The following is an 11098-nucleotide window of genomic DNA, read 5'->3' as shown; positions in this document are numbered from 1 at the left end:
TTGTGCCGTTATAAACAACAATGCCAGCTGGTTCTTAGGTGTAGGTGCTGGCCGCTAGCTACGCTACAGAGCCGCGCGTCCGGTATACATGCTAAAACGTGCTGGAAATTGAATCGTACGGGCTGACGGGTATGGTAATGTAGGCTACAATGAACGTTGCCTTTGTCGCTCTAGCACTGCACACCATCGTAATAATAATCACGGAAATGGACCTCGCTAATGCAAGTGAGTAAATCTTGAGGGTAGTACCTGCTATTTCAAGTTTGCCGGCTATTTCAGAACGTCGGGCTAAACTAGCTTGCTCTTTCTCGGCTGTATCAGCTTTATGCTCGTATTGACCTCCTTACACGTTACTTTGAGCTCCACTCTGGCTTGCTTGGGTGACCTGAAATGAAATAGTGCATGAAATGACATGACGGCGTTCGTAAAGAAGTTGCCATCTAACAGCCTCTCGATAAGTTTGTAGTCAATGATGGGCAGGCAGCTTTCATGTAAACATTTAAGAGAAACAGAAGAAAGGAAAAACATGTGCTGAATATCGGTTAGTAACAACCACAATTATATGATGACGACGTATGAAACACACACACACACACACACACACACACACACACACACACACACACACACACACACACACACACACACACACACACACACACACACACACACACAGCACCACACCACACACACCACACACCACACACACACACACACACACACACACACACACACACACACACACACACACACACACACACACACACACACGCGCGCGCGCGCGCGCGTTAGTGTGTGTGTGTGTGTGTGCGTGTGTGTACACATTTTTCATAGATTGAATTGTCTGTGGATGATGTATTTACTGCAGGAGAGAACATTGCACAGAGCATAGAGTTTCCTACAATTGCCTAGATGGATCTATGGCGCTGTGATCGTTCAGCCACCATGGAAATGATGGGTAGTGCACGGATTTGCCTAATATTCGTGCTTACAGCTTCAAACGCCCTTGTGGCTTTCGTTTATTGCTGTGTTTTGGTGTTCGCTTCGGATAAAAGAATAGACTGTTGAGAACATTCGTGACCAGATTTGAATTAGTGAGCCTAAAAAGGTTAAAGTGGTGAAGTGGAACTGCTGACTTTTGCTGAACTTCCTCTTGCGGTAAAGCGGATGCAGTCGATGCGGAGCCACACGGATCCGAAAGAACGAAGTTTACATAAATCGGCGTACTACCCATCATTTCCATGCTGGCTAAAGCGCCATGAGTTGCAGCTCCTATAGACACTAGCGCCAGAGATTCCCTCTAGTATGTATTGTAGGAAACTCTATGGCACTTAGGCTGTGGCGGAAGTAAGAAATTCAATGTAATAAAATACAGTGTTGCCCTGTCTTTGCTCTCTGCGCCATCAACTTACTAAAGATTGGAGGAAGATGTGCTTAGGAGGCTTCGAGCCAGTGGGATGCTTAGACGGTCGCTCATTACTGCGTGGAATTGGTAAATTATAAGCCAGTGTTATAACACTGTTCCATTCTATACACAGGTACTATACAGGTACTACAGACAGGCCCAGCCACGCGACTAATCGGAAACGTTTGATAGGTGATTCCATAAATTTGCGGCCTGACCAACTCTTACCTCAGAATAACAGAGAGCTGAGCTAGTTGGTAAGTATTCATTCTAAAGAGACAGGGCGTGCAAACACGGACACAAGAAAGAAGTCAGGACACCACAAACGGCGTTTGTGGTGTCCTGACTTCTTTCTTGTGTCCGTGTTTGCACGCCCTGTCTGTATAGAATGAACTCTTACCTCGCTGCACAACACAACTGCGTCACTTTTTAGTATGATGTCCCTGCACTTCAGCATATTTTTCATAACCCTGATCTAACATTTTATTCCATAAAGTAAAGAGTATGAACTTTTGCCAGTGGACGGAATTCTTCTCTCATTGTCAGCAACATTTTTCTTCGCCTCGGAGATCTTTCTTCAGCCTTAAAGGGCCAGTAAACAGTCCCCAACTTTTTTTTTCACACCTCTCAAACAATCTGCTTATTCGTTCATAAAGCCGCGGCGATCACATTTCGCGGATATTACAGCGCAGATGTCACATTTTCAAAAACAATTTCCGTGGCCCTTTCCTGCGTCTCACCAGTCTTCTTTTCCCGCGATATGGCGTAATGTTGTCTATCGGAAACTTTACGTAGCACCGACCACGTTGATTGGTCCTTTGCACTACGAAACTACGCCTTGGTCGTTTCGGTGATGTGGTTTTGACAGCGCAGTTGTCGCGCCTGTTGCGAGTCTGTTTACTTCGTCCGTGCATCGCACCGCGTTTCCTCACCGCGCCGCCTGCGTGCAACTGCCACGCCAAACACGTTGTGGAAGCTTTGCTCGCTCATTGGCTGCGCGCCTATGACGCATTTGGTGACGTTGAGCAACGTTACCGATGTGGGCGTAGTCACGACGAAAGACTACGCCTGCTATTCTGAGCGACGGAGAAGGGTGGCGAGGCTGAGCGAGAAAGAAAAACCAGCCGAAAATGATTGTTTCATTCCTTGCAACTTTCTTATTATTGTACTTATTCGCAAAATTCTTGTAGCAGCATGTTCACATCGGACAAGTGCGCAGTTATCTCTTAATCACAAATTTCGGACCCCGGGGTTGTTTACTGACCCTTAAGAGGAGGCAGTAGTCAGTGGGCCCGATGTCGAAGTGTATGATCTATTCACTCGGAGCTGCAGAGCTTCGCTGCAGCCTTCGCAGCACTCGCTGTGTGAATTGAAGCGTTGTAGTGAAACAGGCGGAGGTCACAATAAGAATGCATTGGGTGTTCTCTTTTATTACATTGTGCAGTTCATGTAAACTTGCGTACCGAGTTCGCACTGATACACAGGTCTATTAAGAGATGGTGCTATGTGCCTGAGACGGACGTTAAACACCGAAGCTGTTCTAGCTCGGCTTTAAATGTGTGGTCGTGCCCGAGAACCCGAAAGAATGATGAACGGGTACGTGTCACAGAATTTGGGCAAATCCCACTACTCACCGCTACGGCGTAGTCTGTAATAACCCACTCTCACTCGCTCTGTGTACAGAGAGAGTGAGGGAACGAAAGAAATATTGAAACAGATAGACAGAAAGAAAGATATAAAGAAAGAAAAAGAAAGAAATCTTGCCGAAGACATTTCTTCACGAGGCGGGATTCGAACCCACGTACCATCCACTCGATAGGCGAGCGTCCTAGCCACTAGGCTATCCAGGCACGCTAGCAGAACATAGCATAGCCTTGTATAGTATAGTGTAGAAGGGGGTGAGAAAGGAACGTGAGCGTGAGGAGGAGAGATGTGATGGTGAGGAGTAAGGAAAGGAAGATGGGAGAGAGTGAAGAGTAGCACAGCAAGATTGAGAAAGGGAGAAATAAAGAGAAAGCAATGCAGAAAGAGAAAGAAAGAGAGAAGATCAACGAAATGGAGAGAGAAAAAATCGAGAGAAAGAAAAAAAAAGAGAGCAAGAGAGAGGAGGCAAGCATCGCGTCGTCTAGCAACCAGATACCGCACAACCTGGCCATGCCGCTCATGCGCAGTATCTGAGCCACGTCTACCAACGGAGACATTGCGCCAACCTCTGCTCTGTGGTGCATAGACTGGCTGCACCCGATCGTGCCCAGATAGTCGTTGGGCGTCCTAAGAAAGTGCGAACACCCGAGGAGGAAGCCGCGCATCTCGAAGCTAATAGAATTCGTTGCTGGACGAGTTGGTGACGTGTCTGAAAATAAAAGCAGAGCGAAAAAAAGACGGGACACAAGAGAAAAGAAGACTGGATGGGCGCTCCTACTCCTTCCTTGACGAAAGCCAGCAAAATAAGCGGTGTGTGTGTCTGCCTTTTCTCGTGTCTCTGTGCCAAGCTTTGCGCGGCTTAGTGCAAACTGCCCACATTTATAAAATAGCTTTGCGTTTTCAATGCCAGGCCGGGAACTTTCGGAATAACCCGTATGTTGCTGCAAGCCGGCCTCCGCTACTGTTCCATGAACAGCAATGATCCTTGGATACTAGATACATATACTAGTCTACAAAACAGTGCTTCAATTCGTGCACGAGGTAGGTTTCGCAGCACAAAAATAACAGACACAAGATATTTCGCCTTATGGCAAGTCTTCGTAGCAACTGAATTGAATTGAAAATCACTGTATTTGGTAAGGCGGAACGCGATGGGGTCACGCACCCAGCTCAGTTTCCCCTAAAAACCAGCAAAAAAGTAAAAAAAAGAAAGTAACACTCGCAACTACGCTCTTTTAAGAGTTCAAGAGTGACATCTACTTTCTATGTTGCACAAAAAAACCCATTTTCCTCAACGTTCTCGAGAGGTGCTCTCACTACACTTTGGTGCGCGCAAGAATAGTTAAAAGAAAAACAAAACATCGTCTCCCAGTTGCTTTCACGATCAATGAGCAAAGAAAGGCGGTTGCTGAACAAGCCACCTTGACAAACCAGCCACGCAGAGCACTTTGTACGACAGTATATAATCATATTTCAAGAACCGAACAGCGTCGTTTTTGACTCGTGTAATGGTGGCCACTCCGTAAGCCTCCCATAACAGGAGGTCAAGTGATTTTGTTTTTGCCATGTCTTTTGTTATAGCAATTCGAGCATGGGGACTAACGGTATACATTGTATTATCTTGATAATTAATGGAGATGCAGCTAATAAGTAGTGTGATAGTGACTTCCTCCTCAATAACATGCACCTACATACGCCTGATCACTTTCTGCTGTTTGTTGAACTTATAGCAATTCCACTGCATTGAAGTGCGAATGTTCTTAGACACAGGAGACTTACAAGTGCCTTATTATGTGTCTTCAGGGATAGGTCGCAATACCGCAACATTTCCGCGTGGTCAACAGATGGAACAATCGAGTGAGTAAAAACTGCTATCTTTATACAAACGCGAAGCTCACAAACCACTGAACGCATTTACGGGCAATTTCGCATGAAACTCTTTCACCAGCATCGGTATAACAGCTTCAAACACTGTTGGATGCATTCCTGTAGCACTCCTTTAATTTTCTTGTATTTTTTATCCTCCTGTGCTTCGAAATAGCAGCAGTGCCTTCAAACATTTTCCGAAGACGTTCTTGCAAAAAATTCGGCAGATCCCACGTATCGTGGGAATCGATGTTATGCGAAGCATGCACGAGATGGTGACTGTGGCGTAATTTTTCACATTGAGCGAAACGTGACGGAATGACGGTAGATAAATATGGAAGTGCTATACGCACACTCATAGGTTGAAGAGTCGCATATGTATTATATAACCAGTTGTTTACAGTTGTGTAACTATGCCAACAGCAACGTGGGTGTTACCAACACCAGACGCGGTAAGCTGATATGTAGTGCTTATATTCTTCAATACTGGATAGCGCGAATCCGAACAGGACAAAGAAGGAACATAGATGCACAGGACAGGCGATACTCGCAACTAAGCTTCATTCAGGAAAGTTTCCTTAGATATATACACAGCCGAGTGACACGCGCAGGCGCACTGCACGTACGTTACAGTCACAGTTGCAGTTATTATGCTTATACTTGTCCGTTATGACGGAGATCGCACGCACGTTTCACGAGCCCGTGTGTATGTGTAGAAGAGGTTCTTGACAGTTCTTGAACAAGGTCATCATCACCGTGATCTGTGAGCACCAGCAGCTGGACCGGACTTGTTATTCGGATCCATTCGTGATCGCGGTTTTGAGGAGTCTAATTGTAGTGAAGTGCGAGGTATGGTGCAGCTGGTGGAAATCCTGGATACCTCTTACTATGAAATGATCTATGATGACTCCTGTCGTGGACGTGGCAGCGAGGTCTTTTGATGCTCTCTCCACATCCAAGCAGTCTTTCACGCAGTATAAGGACCAAGCGTTGTTGGGTCTAGATAAATCAATGTTGGAGTCCCCGGTAATGATGAGAGGCCTGGTTCTCTTAGCAGATTTATTGTAGGAAGCATTGACAACGGTTTTTCCGTAGTCCACGTGGTCCACGTTGCGGACCACGTGGACGAGTGGATGGTAGTCGAGCGTCTTTCAGGGGTGTTCTGTCTTCAGCTTCCTCACTTTCCTTGCGTCCGCCTTGGTGGTGTAGCGGTTACGGTGTTCGGCTGCTGACTCGAAGGTCGCGCGTTCGATCCCGGCCGCGGCGGTCGCATTTCGATGGAAGGAAAATGCCAGATGCCCGTGTTCTGTGCAATCTCGGTACATGTTAAAGAATCCCCGATGGTCAAAACTTCCGAAGCCCTTCGCTACGGCGTCTCCCATAATCATGTCGTGGTTTTGGGACATAAAACCCCAATAATTACTAATATTATCTCTTTCTTTTCGTGTCGATGTGTGTGTGTTCGCGTTTACTGTGTTGGTTGAGACTCTGTATCACTTTTGGCACATACCCGCATGACATTAACTCTGGTTTACGGGTATGTGCCACACGTGACTGAGAGGAAGGGTTTCATGACGTACGTGACAGGTATTTTGCGTTAATCATGTCATGACCAGTGAATCGTGTTCGTCATACAGTGATCCCCTGCTATGCCAATTTTGGTATATTAAAAGTTATGCAGACGACCAGGAGAACGCCCAGACGTAGGCTGCTAGATAGATAGATAGATAGATAGATAGATAGATAGATACGTAGACAGAAACTGCCAAAGTGCCTGAGGTTCGCTAAGAAATGATTCGCATTTAAAAAGCATGCAAATGTTGAGGTAGGCACGGAACCTCGTAGCTACGGATGAAACATATCGCTTTTCTGGTATGGTAGGGTTTGAATAACTTTATTGAGGTCCTGAGGATTCAGTCCGCGACTGATGCAGACCGCTCCCACGTCGGCACAGAGACGCCAAGCCCCTCTGCGGCCACACGGGCCCTGTGGACAGCCCTGACTTGGTCCGCCAGCACGTCACTGTGCAGCATCCGCTGCCGCCACTGTTCACCTTGAGAGCCATCACAGGCCAACGCCGAGCAACCCCAGGCCATGTGATCTAAATCGAGCAAACCCCCACGCTTATAACAATAGATGGAAAACACACACACACACACACACACACACACACACACACACACACACACACACACACACACAACACACACACACACACACACACACATATATATATATATATATATATATATATATGTGTGTGTGTGTGTGTGTGTGTGTGTGTGTAAAGAGTATATATACACAAACTCGCACACACACACACACACACACACACACACACACACACACACACACACACACACACACACACACACACATATATATATATATATATGTGTGTGTGTGTGTGTGTGTGTGTGTGTGTGTGTGTGTGTGTGTGTGTGTGTGTGTGTGTGTGTGTGTGTGCGAGTTTGTGTATATACTCTTTACTGATAGATTGTTTCCTTCCACGGTATATGTAGCCAAACAAGACAGATGACACGTTCACAGGAGCGTCGGAGGCTTGAAGTCATGAGAAGGCTGCGGCGACATTTCTTGTTCGATGACTTATTACGGCGCTTATATGAAACGTTTGACACGAGTAGGTATCTACATTAATGCATTAAAGAGGAAATACTAAAAAAGCATAGGAAAGTCACAGAGAAATTTGGGCGAGTGTTTTTTCTTCGTAAAAAATGTTGTCATTGGTATTCGTTAGCGTCAGCGCATTCAAACGATGTTATTTTCTTCCATGAAATGAACGAATCCCGTCTATGTGTTAATACTGTTTGAGATGGACGTGTAGCCTGCGCTTGCATTGAATGTGTTTAAATTATGCGGTATCGTCGTGTCCGCGAGCTGAGCGGCAGCATCCAGTCAGCAGGAGCTTATATGCCGTAGACTGAGACATGAAAAATACAACTAATAACAGTTCTTACTTTACCGGAAAGGTGTTGCTATGCCACATACGAGTAGGAGTTGTCTTTACGAACACATACTCACTCCTTAATGAGAAATGCGGACAGCTCAGAACTGCGAGACTTGCGGCGTAAAAGGTACTCTCAAACACTGTGGTGCTATTGTGCAGTACGCGACAAGGAGAGGCTTGTTCTTATGATAGTACTAGAGCACCTAGACGGTAAGCAGCCAACAGAAGAGGTCTTGGAATCATTGCCTTGTGCGTCTCCAATTTCTAATGGTACGAAAGCGTAAGTGTTTCAGCGCTTCTTGAGATGCACCAACTTATGGGACTGCTTATTCCGCTATGAATGCTTTGTAGTATTCCTGTGAATGGCCCAATGAAAATTCTCCATCTATTAGCCTCCTATGGCCTTCCCTGGAGTGAAAGTGCCACCCGCCTCAGCCGAATTTTTATGTCAGCGTTTCCCGTATGATTTCTCATTATCTGCCTCTGTATGTGTTGCTAGGTGAAACTGGTATATGTTGTTCTTGCACGTAAAAGTAGATTGCAGATAGTTTATCGAAAGAAATGATCCTATATAAATTTTACGGTATGCCCAACGACGGCCGGACAGGAGAAGCATGCGGGCATTCCTTCTTAAAGGGGCCCTGCAACACCTTTCTTAGTTATATTGGAATAGTCTCATTATTGACGTATGACTCTTCACGAGTCATATGCCGCAAAAATTTTTCGAATCCGTCAAGTCTAAGTGGTGTTACCAAATTATAGAGATCACGTTCCGCAGCTTTCTCCCTCAACTCAACGCCGCGAGCGCGCGGAAAGCTAGGCAGCGAGTCAAGGGAGCGAGCGCAGAGGAGCGAGGCTCCGCCCAAGAGCGCCGGCGGAGTTTTTGTCTTCATTTTTTTCTCTCTGACGTCTGGGCGCAACCACGTGGTCTGTGCCGCCACTTCCGGTCGGCTTGCATCGTTCTCGTCGAGCGGAGTCGATCGCACTGTGTATCGCGCGTGCTTGAAAACTGCGCGTCGGTTTGGTAATGTTGGGTGTGCACCTCGAACGCCGTAGTGCTTTCATCGCTTTGCCAACCATGGAAGCAAACCTGCGGGCTCGTTTGGAACGAATGACAGCTGAGATCGGTTTCGGCCCATACTCCGATACACCGCCTCGTAAGACGGCACTGGCAGACGACCCCGAAGCGCCGCCATTACCGGACGCCAGCATTGTTATCGGAGACACGCGGCGCCCCTGCCTCGGTCGGTCGTGAGAACGTGCCGACGATGCAGTTCTCAGCTGACGAGGCAACACTCGAACGGCTGCCACTCTCAACGGCAACCGGCGATGGTCAAAAGCACAGAAATATTCACGTTTTCGGCACTGCGCATGGAGAAGAAAACGGAACCACGCAACTACGAGCAGACGAGCTGTCGGTGAGACCGGAAGTGCTAATATTAATGTTTGTTCGGTGTTTTTAACGCGATAACATAATATAAACATACATATTATCTACTTATTGAACTCAAAATTAACAACGAAAGTAATAATGAGGGTGTTATCGTGATTATAACATCAGCCAATGGTGGAACTGCCGACAATCGCGTCATATTTTGCGGACTAATACATCATTTATCGAGAGAAGAGGGAGCGATTTTCAGCTGACTTTGAGAATTTATTGTAAATTCCAGGCCGTGCACATCGCTATAATATTTGGCTCGCGTGTTCTCGGGAGCCTCGACTACCGATCGGCAGCGCTTTTTGAGCATGCTCGAAAAGTGTTGCAGGGCCCCTTTAAAAAGGAACTCCCGCGCGCCTCTCCTGCAGTCCGGCCGTGCCCGACGTCGGAGAGGAAGGATAGGCGTATTTATTAAATGCGAAGCATTTCTTAGCGAGCCTTTGGCACTTTGAGCGTATCTATCTATCTATCTATCTATCTATCTATCTATCTATCTATCTATCTATCTATCTATCTATCTATCTATCTATCTATCTATCTATCTATCTATCTATCTATCTATCTATCTATCTATCTATCTATCTATCTATCTATCTATCTATCTATCTATCTATCTATCTATCTATCTATCTATCTATCTATCTATCTATCTATCTATCTATCTATCTATCTATCTATCTATCTATCTATCTATCTATCTATCTAGCCGCCTACGTCTGGCTGTTCTCATGGTCACCCCCCTTAGCTTGGTGTAGACCGAAATTTTCATGGGAGGGTAAGAGGATTTGACGAATATGACTGTCGGGTCATGGCATGAATAACGGGAAAATCCTGTCACGTACGTCGTCAAACCCTTTCCTCCAGACACGTGTGGCACATACCCGTTTACCACGGGCCGCGGTGTACGGGTATGCGCCACAGGCGATTGACAGTTTATATCTACCCAGGAACGGCGAGAACATACATTGGTAACTCAAAGGCGAGAGCGTTAAGAAAATCCGACATCGGCAGCGTTGACTCGACGAATGGAAATAATTAAAATTAGGATACCAGCAGGAATCGAAACTAAGCATTCTGCGTGGCAATAAGGTATTCTACCACAGAGCTACGCCAGGTCTAAAAACTGGTTTGGAAAAAACAGCCTATGCAGGCGTATTGTGGGTGCAACGTCAATTGTCGTTGTCGTGCTGGCTGTCTAATTTTGCAAGAAAGCAATAAACACTTGATACTCCTACGATGTGTACTCCTACGATACAGCCGTCATATCAGATTAACGTCTGTGGTTCCAGTGTTGGCTCCGCTTTTATAGCAGTGTAATAAACATTGCATTTGTATTCCTATGATTCAGCAAGCTATATTGAAGCAATGCTCGACCCCGAAGGAATACATTAACGAAAGTTACGTATGATATTCACATCATCGTACCGTAAAGTGCACTTAGTCCGAAAGAACGACGCAGTGTCCTCTTCATTTCTTACGAGGCTGGGTGATGGCCTCATGCTGACCGAGGATGATGCCAGATTGATTGACAGCCACTTTGTAGACTAGGCTACGTAGGGCACTTACGCCCAGGTAGTCTACGAATTCGACAAGCGTCATCCACTGATGTTGGTCGACCAGCCTCGACGGCCTATATCAACAGAGAATTTGTCGACGAAATGACCGAGGCATTCGCAATTTCCAACAGCTGTACTATACCTCATACTTCACTACACATGGACCCCTCGTCACCGCTATCACGGCCCCGCCACGGTGGTCTAGTGGTTATGGCGCT

Source organism: Rhipicephalus sanguineus, chromosome 11, assembly GCF_013339695.2.
Source record: "Rhipicephalus sanguineus isolate Rsan-2018 chromosome 11, BIME_Rsan_1.4, whole genome shotgun sequence".
In the NCBI taxonomy this organism is placed as follows: Eukaryota; Metazoa; Arthropoda; class Arachnida; order Ixodida; family Ixodidae; genus Rhipicephalus; species Rhipicephalus sanguineus.
This window is presented reverse-complemented; position numbering follows the sequence as displayed.